Source organism: Leopardus geoffroyi, chromosome A1 (genome assembly GCF_018350155.1).
Source record: "Leopardus geoffroyi isolate Oge1 chromosome A1, O.geoffroyi_Oge1_pat1.0, whole genome shotgun sequence".
NCBI lineage: Eukaryota > Metazoa > Chordata > Mammalia > Carnivora > Felidae > Leopardus > Leopardus geoffroyi.
The window spans coordinates 220,054,161-220,072,047 of record NC_059326.1 but is presented as its reverse complement, the minus strand read 5'-3'; positions in this window follow the sequence as shown (position 1 = coordinate 220,072,047).

Below are 17,887 nucleotides of genomic sequence, written 5' to 3'. Positions count from 1 at the left end.
AAAATATCTTTATCTTGAACAATACATATAGACTGGACAGAAAAACACAGTTGGAACAGTCCACAACAGCTGATCTAATGTAAGTACACTTGATCTTGTCAAACCTTATTTCCATTTACCAAATGTATCTTTTTTAAAAAGATAAAATACTCAAACTTGAAATGTTTAGGCATCTATATCTCTACATTTTCAGAGAAAGTCCATCATAAATGGTCCTTGGGAAACATACAATGGTGATAATTGATGTGCAGAATGAGAAGCTCTTCTGAATGTGTTAAAGATTCACTCAGCCATAAGAGATACTTCCAATTTGGCTATCACCATTAACTCCAATAGTTTCATTTAAAACCATATAAAATAAATTTTAAAAAAATGATTAAAAGGTAATTTTATTCTGTACTTCTATTTCCATGGTGCATTGAAACAGATATCTTAATAATATTAACTGTACTAGAAACTGTAGTTAAGCTGATTGACAAAGATAAATGACTAAATTTTATTAAAAGGATGGCATTGCCATGTGGACTTAGAATGTCCTAACATGACAGTTTCGATACTGACCTGTATATCCTGGGAAGCCAAAGTATTGCATGCAATGTATTGAAATATGATACCTACCTTAAACTTCCAGAATTGTACTTAAAACACTACTTCACAAAACTGGACTTTGATATGGTAAAAGTCAGTCAAAGAGAAAATGAAATATGTTGCAGAGCTTAGAAGAAACTGAACTGAAAGCCTGCATAAAAAATTCAATTCTATGTCGTTGTGAGTATGCTATAATAAGCTATAAACTGGCTGTAGAGGATGTACTTTACACAGTGTAATTTTCCATGAGTGCATTCTCAGGAGAACAGTGTTACCTAATACTAATATTATTTGGTAGAGAGTGACCGTGCAGGAGTGGGGGTGGTAATATCTGACTCCTTACAAAAGACCAGAGCTTTGAGTTTCGTGTTTGGCATTAAACATCCATGGTGTAGGAATATCTTGTTCATGCCTTTTCCATTCCTGGGAAAGTAAAGAACTATGGCAGGGACTTCTAGCTAAGTAGTTATATCCACTTCCTTCTTTATTTGTGGAACTCTCAAGTTTCATCTTGACTAATGCAGCATGTTGTGACTATGTATACAAATTCTTGTACCAGTATACCACTTATGGGTCACTTCTAAATAAGAATGAACATCTTTTACCCTACTTTTCTATATCTTAGCAAGTTCTGGGGTGTCATAGACTCTAAATATGAAGTTCTCTTTTGGCCAGCAAAAGAGCAGGATGCAGGATGAAAGGTGAGAGATGGCTAATGTCCCAGAAAAGACAAAAGCCCAGAATAAGGGTCCTTGCCCCATATTTATTAGGATCAGAAGGCTCACAAATGTGAGGTCATGCACCAGGAAACAATGAATTGGTGAACATTAACTCCTGGGCATGAGGGAAAGGGGGGTTTTGAAGATATACGGTGTTTGGGGTTTGGGTCAATATAAAACAAAATCCTGGTGCCCAGCAGATGGGCAGATGGTTGTTAACAGAGACAGGAGGCACTGTATCTCTTTATCTTAGTTAGCCTAGGGTATAAGGCAGATAGGGGAAGTAACCTCGTGGTTAACAAGGCACCTTTTCTTTTGTTAACCAGCTCTGGGATTGTTCACCTGCAGCACAGCAGTCTGTACCTCAATTTACCTGTTTACCTAACTTGGTCCTTCCCTCCTGTGAAAGTAGCTTTCTGCTATACTACTAAATTGTGGGCTGCTTCCTCCCTGAAGGCCTAATCTTGCTTACCTCATATAACTTTGTATTGGGTGCCTTTGTGCCCCTCTCTATTCTGGGGCCTTTGTCCCTCCCTCTCTATTCTGGGGGCTCTGCACCCCCTCCCTATTCTATTCTGGGGCCGTTGCCCTCCCTATTCTGGGGACTTTGCCCTCCCTCTCTATTCTGGGGTCCTAATCTTGTTTACCCAAACTCAGGTGTGATCCTATGGCTTTGTAATCCTTTAAGCCTTGTTAACCCATTGGTATAAGCCCAGGGAATTCCTAAGCTTATTCCCCACACTGCGGGAAAATGAAAACCATGGCATCCACTGTGAACATAGAGATTGAAACAGCAGTATATTTACAATGGAAGAGCTGCTATACTAACCAGGAACATTTTCATTTGAACCATTCCATTAGAGAGAAATAAACTTCTATTCTATAAGCCACAGCTTTGTGTATGTGTCTCCTCTTCCCACAACTAACACAGAGGAATAGCTATGAGTTGAATCAAGAATTCCGAAGAACTATTAGAAGTTTGATTGTGATAAGCTGTGTCCACCTTAAAGGGCAGATTGCCTCTGGGCATGACTTGAAATGAATGAGAATCAAGTAACTGATCCCTGTTCCAGTATTGCCTACTTACCCCCAACAACCCTAATTAAACACAATGGAGTTTAGCTATATCAGAGTTAAAGCCACTTACAGAGATCAATTATAAACATTGTATAAAATGCACAAATAAATTATTTGAAGGCCTCAGAGTACAGCCAAGAAAACTAAACTCAAGTGACCAACACCTCATAGAAAAGGATGGTGTTATAAGTCACACATTTCCCACTGCTATTTCATCCAGGGCATGTGTGGATTAACAGTGCAGGGAATGGAAAATGAGGAGGAATGAGCATTCTTAGATTTTTGGCCTTTTCATTGCAATGATAGACAAAACTGAACTTCCAGATTGTCAAAGTGACCTAATTTGAAAGGGTTAAATAGCATAAACACAAGGAAGAGATTAGCCTGATATTCTGCATATCATTTGCCATGGAAGCATATGTGAATATTTAAGTTGATGACACTGTATGACTATGAGTCAAAATAGATTTAAAGGGAGAAATATTATATGATATAAAAAGGAACATTTAGCTATGATTAAAGGTTCAATTTAAAAGCTATAAAAATCCTAAATTTTAATGCAGCTAATAACTTAACTTTAAAATATATAATAAAGCAACAACTGACTAAAGTAAAGTTGAAATTGAAAGATACTGAATCATAATTGGAGATATCGATGCAACTTACACCACAGTACAAAGTCAGACAAAAACTCAAGAAAGATAATGTTTGAATATCAAGATTAAGAAACTTGACAAAAGTCATACCAACAGAAGGTGGGAACTTTTAATGTTGATTAAATTCTGGGAAAATATAAATTTATTTAAAAGAACAAAACCATCCTGGGACTAATTATTAACCACAGTGAAAGCAATCTAAAAATTACTACTGAAGATGTGACCCTATAGTATTAAGCAACATAGTTCTAAATATGTTACATGCTATGTTTCAGTGAAGAATTCACAAAACATTTTGAATCTAACAATATTTTGGATCAAATAATAATGCAAGTAAAATGTGTATATTTTATATACATAAAATAGTTTGAATCAAATAATGCAAGTAAAATGCATCATACCTTGTGGGAACCTGCGGAGTCTGTCTTCAGTGGGAGAGCCTTAAGCGCCTGTCAGGAACTCTATGATTTAAACCTGTAACTACCGAAATGCAGTAAGTTGAATGGTAGCCCTCAAAGGATATGTCTACATCCTAATTCCCAGAACCTGAGATTCTTACCTTATTTAGAATAAGGGTCTTTATAGGTGTGATTAAGTTAAGAATATTGAAATAAAGAGAACATCCTGTGTACCCCCTTGGTCCCTTAGTCCAATATCAAGTTCCCTTGTAGGAGATCCACAAGGGAGCTGTGACAGACAGAAGAGGAAGGAGCAATGTGACTACAGAGGAAGAGACTGGAGGGATGAATCCCCAGGGTTGGAAAGCCAGAAACCACCAGAAACTGGAAAAGGCAAAGATTCAAGCCTCCCGAAGAGACTTTTGAGGTTGAACAGCCTTTTCAACACCTTGAGTTTGGTTTTCTGGCATCCAGAACCATGAGAGAATAAATTTCTGCTGTTTGAAGCCACCAAATTAGTTATAGCAGCCACAGGAAACGAATATAGTAGCAAATAGTATACAAAGCTAGAAAAAGCAAAGCAAAATGGTTCCAAGAGAAGTAGAAGGAAATTATGATAAATATGAGATCAGAAATCAATTTTTAAAGGGGCACCTGGGTGGCTCAATAGGTTAAGCGTCTGACTCTCTATGTCAGATCAGGTCATGATCTCATGGGTTGGGGGTTCAAACCCGGTGCTGGGCTCTGTGCTGACAACATGGCGCCTGCTTGGCATTCCGTCTCCCCTTCTCTCTCTCTGCCCTTCCCCGCTCTCTGTCTCTCTAAATAAATAAACTTAAAAAAAAGAAAACAAATTTTAAAAACAAAATTTATAAAAAAATCAAATGTATTCTATTAATAGAGCTGAAAATAAAATATTTTCTCTACAGGAATAAAAAGAAATATTTCTAAATATCTTACAAATATAAAAAATAAAAATTATGAAAATTTAAAAAAATGTGTATGTAAAATTTTTCTCAAAAATTCAATATAATTGACATAAGAATAAGAAATCTGATGGGGTTCCTGACTTTGGTTCAGGTCATGATCTTACGGTTCGTGAGTTTGAGCCCTGCATCAGGCTCTGTGCTGACAGCTTGGAACCTGGAGCCTGTTTCAGATTCTGTGTCTCCCTCTCTCTGCCCCTCTCCTGCTTGCACTCTCTCTCCCTTTCTCTCAAAAATAAACATTAAAAATTACCAAAAAAAAAGAAATATGAATAATCCTCTACCTATTAGTAAACTATAATTCATCATTTTATACCTTCTCAAAAAGAAAACTCTAGTCTTGGATAAACTTCATTGTAGATTCCTTCAAACATTTAAGGGGAAAACACCTGCTTTACACAAATTCATCTAGATAATAAAAAAAAAATACTTCTCCCATTTTATTTTGCAAGGTAGCAGAACATGTCTTTAAAATAAGATTAGGGACACCTCTGTGGCTTAGTCGGTTAGCGTCTGACTCTTGATTTTGGCTCAGGTCATGATCTCATGTTTCATGAGTTGGAACCCTGTGTCGGGCTGTACGTTGAGGCTGCCGAGCCTGCTTAGAATTCTGTCTCTTGACCTCTCTCTCTCTCTCTCTACTCTCCCCACACTCATTCTCTCTCTCTCAAAAATACATAAACTTTAACAAATAATATAAAGTAATAATAAACTATTGACTGCATATACAAATAAGATAACTTGTGCAAAAAAAAATCCCACTAAAATTTAAAACATATAGTGTGTGCTTGATTCTGTCACCTCTCTCATTGCCTTACATCCATATGGCTGTTAACTTTTTTCATGTTTCTTTGAACAGACCTCACTGCTTAATATTAAGTTTCACTTGACTAAATAGCTTCATGACTCCATCGTCTTTACGCCAGCACAGGGTACACATAATTATCAAAAGTGACATAATTGTGTCCCTACTTAATAATATTTTTGGCTATTAGAATCTTAATTCTGAGCTTTATCATTTAGAACTTTTACAATTTGATCTTTATCTTTTTATTCTTCATTATTTAGCTAATCTTTCAGACCCCACTACTTGCCAAGTCACCCACATTAAACATCTCAGCATCCCACAATAGTGACTAATTCACACATCAGCACATTAACTAAGGTAATTCCTTCCACACGTTCTGTTCTTTTTCAATATAGATCATGTGTGTTAGAAGTAGATATTTTATCAATTACTGGAACATGAGGAGCACTGACAATATACAATTAAAATGAGAGCTGATCTAGCTAAGATTCTAGAACCAAAGCTTACCACAGCAACTAGAATAAACATTGATTTGTGTCCCTTTGAAAGTGTTTGAGTATAATGAATTTAAACACGTTCATTTTAGAAACTTTCTGCATGAGAAAGAGGACATATATGAATATTAAGTGGACAAATGATAGATTCTGAAGTTGGCTATCACCTTTTTAATAATCCTTCAAAACTACCCCATTTGCTTGAATATGATTAACCCAGTCATAACTGCAAGAACAGACCTTGATTAGTTTAAAAAAACCAATACTATCTTATGTGTAATGTTTGTGGCTCAAGGTTATTCAAGTTACCCAGTATCTTCAAACCAGAAGAAAATGAAGCTTTTATGTTAGAGTTGTCAGAAGAGTGATTTTCCTTCTGCCCTTGTTCTGAATAATGAAACATACACTGCTGTGTATGATGGTTAGTGTTTTGCAACCTTAAATTGAAGCTTGGATACAGATAAGGGTATATAAAAGAGATTCACCAAGAAACATAGCTAGTGATGTAAAAGAACTATGTCTGTATTCCATCCAACCTCCAAACTATTAAGTTAAAACTGTCAATATATTGACTTTTTGGTTTAAACCAGCAAGATTTTTCTATTATTTGAAACTAAAGCCCTTGGATATAGATCAAGATGGAAAGATGTTATCAGAATGACCTTTTGTTGTTTCGTTTTTTTCAAGTGATTAAAAAGATGATGTTTTCTAAGAAAGGATTGACTTTTGAAAGAGAACATAAATTTAGTGTGCACTTGCTGATTTAAAGTAACTTTGAAACACACAAGTAAATTTGTCAATCATGTCATTGATCACAAACTCAGATGAGTAAACTAGAATACATAAAGTCCATAAATAACAAGTAAAGCATTTTATTTTTCAAGGGAGAAATCTTAGAATAAACACAAAGAAGGGTTTCAACTGAACAATGTAGAAATACAGTTAATTTGCAGAGTGGAGGAAGATAATAAGCCTGAAAAGAAATCTACTGGGGAGTAGCCAAAGATAATCACAGTAAAGCAAGGCAGTATGATCTCTCTCTCTCTCTCTCTCTCTCTCTCTCTCTCTCTCTCTCTCACACACACACACACACACACATAATTTACAGAAGGAAAAATACTACAATATTGTCAAATTCTGTTGCTGATCAAGTAAAATGAAAACCAAACTTTTCAATAGATTTAGAGAAATGCATGCCATTGATTATCTTAGGGATGGTTGTTTCCATGAATAACATATGGTATTAGAAGTCAGACAAAGGCAGTTAAAAAGTTAGTAGAAAATTCAGATTTAGAGAAAAAATAGGTTTGGCTAGTAAGAAAAAGAAGATGCAGAGGTCATAGATATATGCAATTTTAAGAATTTGCGTGTGTTTGCATATCTTTTGTATTGTTTTCTGTATAATTAGTAATTGTAATAATAAATATAATTATTACTTTTGTTTGATAATTAATGGCTGATTTCTTAGAGACGTTTCAGGTTTACATAAAAATTTATTAAAAAATACAGAATTCCCCTTTCTTCTCATGAATGCTGTGGAGGAAGCATCGTTAAAGTCTGCCCTCCCACTGCTGTCATGTCTAAACCAGAATCTCCCAAAGAGCCTGAAGAACTGTGGAGGCTCTTCATCCGAGGTTTGAGCTTTAAAAATAATTGATGAGGGGCGCCTGGGTGGCGCAGTCGGTTAAGCGTCTGACTTCAGCCAGGTCACGATCTCGCGGTCCGTGAGTTCGAGCCCCGCATCAGGCTCTGGGCTGATGGCTCAGAGCCTGGAGCCTGTTTCTGATACTGTGTCTCCCTCTCTCTCTGCCCCTCCCCTGTTCATGCTCTGTCTCTCTCTGTCCCAAAAATAAATAAACGTTGAAAAAAAATTAAAAAAATAAAAATAATTGATGAGAGTTTGAGGAACCATTTTGAGCAACAGGGAACATTTACACAGTGTGTAGGAACGAGAGGTCCAAACACCAAACTTTCCAGAGGGTTAGGGTCTATCATGTATGCCCCTGTGGAGGGGGTGGATGCAGCCATGAATCAGGGCCACACAAAGTGGATGGAAGAGGTGTGGAACCAAAGAGAAAAGAATAATCTCAAGAGAAGATTCTCAAAGACCTGGTACCACTTAACTGTGAAAAATGTTTTTGTTGGTGGCATTAAAGAAGACACTGCAGGACATCATCTCAGAGATTATTTTAAACAGTATGGGAAAATTGAGGTGATTGAAATCGTGACTGACTGAGGCACTGGCAAGAAGAGAGGCGTTGCTTTTGTAACACTTCTTTTGTTACGCTTGAAGACCATGGCTCCATGGACAATATCATCATTCAAAAATACCATACTGTGGGGGTGCCTGGTGGCTCAGTAGGTTAAGCACCAAACTCTTGATCTCAACTCAGGTCATAATCTCATGGTTAGTGGGATCAAGCCCCATGATGGGCTCTGTGCTGATGGTGCAGAGCCTGCTTAGGATTCTCTCTCTCCCTCTCTCTGCCCATATGTGAAACTCATGACCATGACCACACATGCCACTCATGACCACACATGCCCATATGTGAAACTCATTAGAATTTATGATTGTGTAATTAAAATTACCTTTGCTTAGAAAAACAATCCAGATATTTCCAGATAAAGAATTAAACTGTAAACATTAGTGTTTCTTTGAAAAAAATCTATAGTAATAAATATATCAATATAAATTATGATAATACTCATAAAACCAGTAAGAACTTAGTGGGTTTTTAGAAATTTTATTTATAAAAGTCTTTCTAATTTTCTCAATATGGGTATACTTGAAATATAATATCATCTTTTTAAAGAAATAATCTAAGTGATATTTGAATGATGATTTATGGCAATAATCAATCCAGAAATAATCATATAAATCCAAATCACTAATATTATTTTTAACTTACTAAATTTATATGAATCTTTTGAAAATCCATAAAATTACAGTGTCTACAATATATATGAAATTAATATTATTACCTAAAGTCAAGTACAGATCTTCCTCAAACTGATAATAAGGTTATATCCTGATAAACCCATCTTAAATTGAAAACGTCATGAGCTAAAATGCATTAATACGCCTAACCTACTGAACATCATAGCTTAGCCTAGCCTACCTTAAACATTCTCAGAACACCTACAGTAGCCTAGGGTTGGGCATAATCATCTAACACAAAGCCTGTTTTACAATGAAATGTTGAATATCTCATGTAATTGGTTGAACATTGTTCTGAAGCTCAAAAACACAATGGTTGTGTAGGTACAGAATGGCTCTAAATGTATCCGTTGCTTACTTTCATGATCTCCGACTGCTTGCGAGCTGCAGCTCGCTGCCACTGCCTAGCGTCAAAAGAGAGTATGTCCTGCATAGGGCTAGCCTCGGAGATGATCAGGATTCAAAATTTGAAATATAGTTTCTGGTGAATACGAATGACTTTCACACATTGTAAGTCAAAAAATGATAAGTCAAATCATCTGTACGTCGGGGGCCCTTGTACTTCATAATGCTTTATTGGAGATTTGCAGATAATACGCCAAAAAATGATTTCAAAGTGAACATTACTAAGAGGGCCTTCAGATATAAAAGGTCTGATAGCTGTCTGACCTAAGTGTTCTGTATCTAGATAAGCTGGAATAAATTGATGTTGAACAGAACATTTTTTACTTGCTATCTTGAACTTAGATTGTGTGATCATTCTAGTAACTACTTAAATAATATGAAGTTGCAACAAAAGAACAGAAACCGCAGTATTCTTGGTAATATTTTTCCATTAAATTTGATTAAATGAATATGTGAAGCCTTGGCTCAAAATGGTATTTATCATTTTTGGCTTTGTTTTTCTTTTTTTGCATTACTGGAAAACTGCTAAAATATTTAAATTTATATGTAAAATCAACTTGGTTCCAGGTTTTCACTTGTAAGCATATCTGGAAGAATTTAAAAAGAGTAAGGACTTAGAATCTCTTCATTGAGGTGACCATCTATATGGTGCAGGATTCCTAGTCTCTAAAGATTTGCCTTTAAATATTAGTACTGCTCTGCCCCCATACAATGATAATGAAATTCTTCTCTCCTCAGATTTGTAAAAACTTCTACTTGGAGATATGCACACATGCACCCAGGTGTGTATGTGTGTGCATGTGTGTGTGTGAAATACATATTTATATACATGTATATATATCATATATTTCATATATAGCTATATATAAAATACTACATTAATAAATATGCTGTTTACTAAATATATTACTTATGGATACACACACATGCATACACAAACACAGAAATGTATATGTGTCTGCCTATTGCTATATATGAATATATTTATACATATTTGTATGTTTTTAGTATTATATTTACTTAGTAATTTGTCATTGAATTTTTAGTATATTAAATATACTAAATGTAAAAATCATATATAAAATACTAAATAATATTCACACACATTACAGTTTTATTAAGCTTTAAAACAGAATTGTTTCTTCTGCTTTTTTATGGGAAATAGTTAAGTGAGTAAACTTCAGGTGGTTTTGGTATATCATGGGAAATTTGGAAACAAGAACATCAATGGATATTTGCATTTCTGTTTTTAACTCAAATAATTACCAAATGTATTTTCTTTTCTCTTTTTCAAAATGCATAAAATTCAAAGTTGTCAAAAATATTTGTTTCCTCTAATGCATGCACATGTGTGCAAGTTCAGCATGCTATAAAATTTAAGTGTTTTTTTTTTTTTAAGCAATTCAACAAAATCAAATATCCTTAGCAAGTTTGTGGATATCACACAGATATACAAAATATAATTGGTTGGATTTTTATGTATATGTAAAGAATCCAAGGTAATCATCAGGTGTTTTAATTTAATCAAGGGGATATATGTGGTCATGGTATCTAGGGAGCATTCAAATTCCTTTTGAATTAATTATCACCGATAAGGGTACTGTAGTCACATTACATTAGTATAAGTTGAAAGAAATACGTGGTCTTGTATACTTGTGAATAATTTATCTATTGTATGTGTCTAATTTATATTTGCAAACCCGTGGCTTATATTTTTGATTATGTGCATGTCCACTTTGGTTCTCAAAGTTATTCAAAACAGGAAAAAATGGTAATATGCGCTATTTTTCATAGAGTGTGGCTTATATTCATTTTGAGACACCATGCTAATTTACATCTATTTTTCCTAGGTAATTTCAGTGTTGGAAATGGCAACAATCAATTATATTAATATTGTACTACTGATATCTATATGATAATGACTCTCAAATACTTATTTATCAAAAATCAGTGTATTGTTATTTTTGCAAAGAATACCATTATTTATTCACATAAATGAATCTAAACTTTGTAGGTTTAATGGAATGGACCCTAAACATTGAGTTTCATAAATAAGAAATTATAGTTTGATCACAAAATGATGATTAGTCATTTTTATCCAAGTATGGATGTCATTACTGTCTCATAGGTCCCTAAGACCACCCTTAGGTTTCATGATTTGCTAGAAAGACCTACAGAATTCTGGAAAGCTGCTATGCTCACAGTTACAGTGTATTATAGTGGAAGGATACAGATTTAAATCAGTAAAGGGCAAAGGTGTATCTGGCATAGTGTAGGAGGAACGAGGCACCACCTTTCAACTGTCCCTCTGACCTCTACTGTCTTTGACCCAGTAGAGTAAAAGAGATAGCAACAATGTATGATGACATTTACCAAGTGTTGTCAAAAAATGAAGCTCAGGCCTTCTTGACCCTTGACCAGGGTTTTTATTAATGGTTGTCATGAGGCATGGAATACTGATGTTAATGACCTAAGCTACTTGGACTCCAATCCCCCAGAGGTCAAACTGACAGAGTGGCCTCAGATCCCAGGTAAACAAAAGTAGATGGTCACCATAAATTACAGTGTTACCATAAACCCCCTGCGTGGCTTAATGTCTCAGGTGTAGAAAGACATTCTTATCAGGCAGGATATTTTAAAGGGCTCAGAGGCAATCTCCCTTTTAAGTGGGTGAAGGGCCAGTCCTTTATGTGGAACATGTAGCTTTGAGTACCCTAAACCTGCTGGATTAACCCTTTACTATCCAGTCGAATTTTAGAACCAAAAAGTCATCAAGTCATTCAATTGTTTGAGAAATAATTTTGACTTCTGTCATGTGGGTATTGATGAGGCAGCACTGAACGAAAGAGCTTCAGTTTTGACTTCATAAAGCTTATGTTTTCCAGGAAAAGATAACAAATATACAAAATTAATTTCTAAGAAAATATTATTATATATGAAAATGCTATGTGAAAAAATAAATCATAAACAGCAGGAAAGGTGTGGAATAGGTTCAGTTTTAATTGGGCTTTTCAGAAATGGCCTTACTGTGATGGCAATGTCAGTAAGTAAATTCAGGTGATGAGGAAGCAAGATGTGGGTAACTAACTGGGTGAATAACATCCCAAGTGGACAGAACACCACATACAAAGGCCCAGTTGGAGGCACATGTTATGTGGGGAAAACCGCAAGGGGAAAGTTGGCTGAAGCCCAGTAAGAATGAGAGACAGAAGGAAGTGACAGGGCCAGCAGTGTAAACGGTTGCATAATTCTCTCTAGTCATTATTTTCCACAATAATTTTTTCCTATTGACACTTATTATGAAACTATTTTGGTTCTGTTTTATATTCTGTAAAAATGGTTTGGAATGGCATAGATTTCTATAAGGAGATAAAGGTATTTTCAATCCTGGACAATTAGAACAAAGGGCTAAGAAAATGCTTTTCCCCCATGTAGCTTTTTTGAAGTTTGTCACTTTAAATGTTAAACCCAAATTGTCTGGTGAATAGTACTCTTTTATGAACAGCACCAATAATTGAGGATGTCCCAGGTGGCCCTTTTTGTAGGAGAACAAACAGAGCTTGGCACCACAGAGCTACTCAAAGAGATCACCATGGGTCACTGTCATTGGAACAATGCTTACTTTGCACTGTTCTTGCCTGGCCATCGCCTGTTCACATGCTTTTCTTCACACAGCTGGACTTCTTTGTTGTATGTAACATATCATGTGGTGTGCATTTTCTCTTCTGTCGCCCATGATTGAGAACAGATGTTATATGCCTTTATAATTGTCTTCAGGAAATCTCGATGCCTTTTAATGGCACTCTGTACCTTTTGTAATCAGGAGGGTTAGCTGCATGCTTAGAGGCCCATGAAGTATAGAACTTCCTTTTATTGTAGATAGTCACAGACAACCCCTAGGCCTGCTGTTTGCCATTCACTGCTGCTGGAACAATTAGCAGTAATAAAGGTTTTTCACAACAGGTATTAATGCCTTTCTGAAAAAGGTAAGGACATTTGGCTGTTCTTGGAATAGGCAAGCATTGAGCTATGGAAGATAAATGGTTTCTTAATGGAAGAAAAATTTTATTTTCCTCACTTAATTTTTTCCACTCAAAATAAGTTAATTCTTAGTCTTCAATTATACATTGAAAAAAAGCTAAATAAAACAAGAGTTATTCTCAAATTTGAAGCCTCAAATTCAAAATATATTCTCATAATTTATAATTATTTTGATTGGATTAAATAGAGTAATATGAATAAAATCATGCAGAAAGCCTTCTGTGAAAATGCTGGGTTATTTTCCTTGGTGAATTGTCAATACACTTATTTTGATAAATTATGGGAAATTTTATAATGTCTAATAAAAACATTTTCAATAAAAATATTTTATTCAGATGGAGTATTAATTTGGATTAATGCAAATGGCCTTGTTCCATTTCTTTCTTCTTCTTTCCCAACCTAATGGAGTCTGACAAAAGTGAATCTCAGACTTCATAAGACTCTTACACTTTCATTCTTGTTTCCAACATTAATATTAGTAATGATAACTCTGCATAAGGTGTTTTAGTATGTGCTGGACAGTGACTGAGTGCTTTAAAGCTATCTCCCTTATCCCTTGCAGAACTAGGCAGCGGTGACGTTGAAAGTCTACACCCCCTGCCCTTAACCCCTATTTATTTGATTTCTCCAAAGTCTTTCTTTGACCATTTCCTCATTAAAACTAAATTTTCAGCCTTCTTTTTCTTTAAAGAAACCTTGTGTTCTGTAGAGTCTCTATTGTATTCTGGGACAACACAAATATACGTGTATATAAACTAATTGCTTTCTCTAACTTCCTAACTAGAATTGAAATTATACTTTAATGTAAATTCTTTCCCATTAATATAAATCTTTAGCACAAAAGAGCCTGGTGAATTTGTTTTTTGTTTTTTGTTTTTAATATTTAGGTCAATTTGAGAAGAATAAACATCTTTTTTTGTTTAAGTTTATTTATTTATTTTGAGAGAGAGTGAGCCATGAGCAGGGAAGGGGCAGGGAGAGAGGGAGAGAGAGAATCCCAATCAGGCTTTGTACTGCCAGCTTAGAGCCGGGTGTGGGACTCTATCCCACAAACTGTGAGATTGTGACCTGAGCCAAAATCAAGAGTCTCACACTTAACCAACTGAGCCACACAGGCACCCCAAGAATAAACATATTAAAAATATTCAATTTTTCATCCCATGAGCCTCCATGAGCATCATTTATCTGTCCAATTTTTATCTTCTTAGTGTAAGCAAAGAGTGTCAATATTTTGCTGGATCCATTTAATAAATGGAGAGTATTACTTCTTTCTATATCATTATCATTACCTTTTTAATGTTTACAGGATCTGTAGTGATGTCCCCTTTTTCACTCATTATATTAGTAATTCTACCAACAACCAGTGAAATTGGAAGAGTATATTGAACCGTGAGTTTGCAATCCTTTATAACACTTTGATTTCACTCTTTCCTTTATAAGCCTTGCTAGGGTTTTATCAGTTGTAGTAATCTACTGATTAGAAGATTAAAGTAGACGTAATCTACTTTCAAATAACCTACTTTTAATTTTATTCATTTTTTATTTGTCCTTTTCTTATTAATTTCAGCTATTCTGTTTTTTATTCCATATTTTAACTTGCTTTAGGTTTAATTTGCTTTACTTTTCCTAGCTTTCAATGATGGAAGCATTGTCCATTGACTTAAAATTTTCTTCTTATCTAATATAAACATTCAAAGCTATAGAAGTGTAGGGGCACTTGGCTAGCTCAGTTGGTAGAGCATGTGACTCTTGATCTCAGGGGTCATGGGTTTGAGCTTCACATTGGGCGTGGAGTCACAATGAAATGAAATGAAATGAAATGAAATGAAATGAAATGAAATGAAATGAAATGAAATGAAATGAATAAAATATAGAAAAATTCCAAAGCTATAAAAGTCCCTTTAAGCATTGATTTAAATACATCACTAAAATTTTGATTATATTCTCATTATTATGTAGTTCAAAATGTTTTTATATTTTCTTATTATTTATTTATTCTTTTATTCAGGACTATATAGAACTCTATTGATCAGTTTTCAACTACTTGAGGATTTTCCAGCTACTTCTGTTATTAATTTTAATTTAATTTAATTTTGATCAAGATATATATAATATATGATTGAAACTCTAAAATTTATCAAGACCTGTTTCATGTTCCAAACAATGGTTCATCTTTTTGAATGATCCATGTGTGCTTAAAAACATTATGTGTTTTATAGCAGGGCCACTTCGTACTACATAATCTGATAGTTAATGACTCCATTTAATTGTACAAATTTTATAATCTGTATTTTACTCACAACCCTCCAATAGTGTTTTCTGCCAGACCTTGCAGAACATTGCCCATGGTATACTTAACTTAATATTATGATACAGGCTGAAGGAAGCAGTTTTAGGGATCTCGTTTGTACATTAACTCTTTTAGTTTAATTGTCTCTCAAATCCTAGATGTCTCAGGAATGCCAGTTTGATTTCTACTTATTTTACTCATTCAAAAAACTGGTTCATGATTGCATTCCATTTCCTGTGATACAGTTTGAAAAGCTCCCCCAGGCACAATGTTGTTTTGAATGTTGGAGCTTCCCTCTTATGATTCCTTTCCCTCCAGGATCACAACTTTTTACCTCTTTTTGCTCTATGCCTGAAGCTAGTCCATGTATAAATTTTATACATATTATAGCTGATAGAATACCTAAGAAGGTAGATCACTTGCCATTTACTTTTTCATGGTCAAAACTGAAATTTGCTTAAACCTTGCTTTCCTTCCATTGCATAGTGAGTGAATTTTGTGTATTAGGGTTCTATAGAGAAACAGAAAAAATAGAAGGTGTGCATATGTGTATTTGTGTGTATGTGTGTGTGTATGTGTGAGTGTGAAAGAGAAAGACATAGAGATTTTTTTTAAATATAATTTATTGTCAAATTGGCTCCCATATAACACTCAGTGCTCATCCCAACAAGTATCCTCCTCAATGCCCATCACCCACTTTCTCCTCTCCCTACACCCTATCAACCCTCAGTTTTTTTCTCTGTATTTAAGATTCTCTTATGGTTTGCCTCCCTCCCGAGAGAGATTTATTATAAGGAATGGGGTTCAATTATTATGGTGACTGGCAGTGTGGCCCCACAGACTCAAGACCCAAAGGAGTCAATGGTGCAGTATTAGTTTGAAAGTTAGCCAGCAGAGATCCAGAAGAGTCAATGATGCAGATGAAAATGAAAAGCAGTCTGCTGGAGAATTTCCTGTTACTTAAGAGAGGAGTAGGGTTTGCTTTGTTCTTTTCAGGCTGTCAGATGATTGGATGAGGCCCACCCACATTATGAAGAATAATCTGCTTTACTCTGATTAAATTGTTAGTCTCATCCAAAAACTCCCTTGCAGAAACACCCAGAATAATGTTTGACTAAATATATGGGCACCTCATGGCCAATTATTTTGAACATAAAATTAACTATCATATTTCATAAGTCTATATTTCGTATTATACATTTCTGTTCATGTTTATCCAAATTTTGCTGTTTTCAGTGTGACTTTCACTTCATGAAGTTTATATTTCTTTTAATTTTTCCTGAAAACTGCTGTTTTCCTTTTAATCTCTCTTCCTCTCTGTCTCTGCTTCCTCCTTTCCTTCTCATCTTCTTCCTCCTCTTCTTTCTTCCTCCTCCCTCCTTCCTTCTTCTTCTATTTCTTTCTATTGCAAAATCTTCTTCAGATAACTTATATCTCCTAATTGATCTCTTACGTGGGTTTAATAAATGGTCTGTACTGAATAGATTTTGTAGAAAAGTATTTTTCTGGTTTATGCTTTTTTGATGTATATCTTCTGTATTCTAAGTGTCTTGATTTTTTTATTTTCTTTTTGTACCACCTCTCTTTTTATTTTTTTTTTTTTAATTTTAAAAAATTTTTTTTTTCAACGTTTATTTATTTTTGGGACAGAGAGAGACAGAGCATGAACGGGGGAGGGGCAGAGAGAGAGGGAGACACAGAATCGGAAACAGGCTCCAGGCTCTGAGCCATCAGCCCAGAGCCTGACGCGGGGCTCGAACTCACGGACCGTGAGATCGTGACCTGGCTGAAGTCGGACGCTTAACCGACTGCGCCACCCAGGCGCCCCAACCACCTCTCTTTTTAATAAACACATTTTTGTTGTAAACCTTTTTTTATAAAAGGGTTTTTTTATAAAGTTATAAAAGTTATTTATAACTGTCTTTTTCTTCCCTTATCACACTTCAATCCATCTACTTTCCTTTTATATCAACCAGATTGTAAGCAATAAAAATTAAATGTCAGCCATATTTTGCCTTTATCCTCTCTTCTACTCTTTAGAACTTAATTGAATGCTAATAGGAATATTTGATTGTAGACCCCTAGACCACATGTCTCAAATAAAAGAACTGTGACTTTTACTTTTACATATTTCTCCTGGCCCCAGGACCAGGTTCTAAACCACTAGCAAGTCCTTTTTATACTAGTCCACTTTGTAATTCCTGGTTGTTAGGCTTTATATTTTATGGCTAACATTTATGGTTGTGGTTTGCCCACTTTAAATTGTAAATACCTTTCTTACTTTTCTGGGATATTAATGAAATATCACAGAACAACTATTCCAAACGTTCTTTTCAGGCTGTCATTTCAGGCTGTCATTTGCTACATTTAGTGATTTTATTTGGTCATCTACCATTTTGTAAGTATTATCCTACTTTCCATTTTACCTTCAGAATCATTGCATCTTTTCAAGAGTCTCTCAATTCCTTCAATGTCGACATCCCTCAG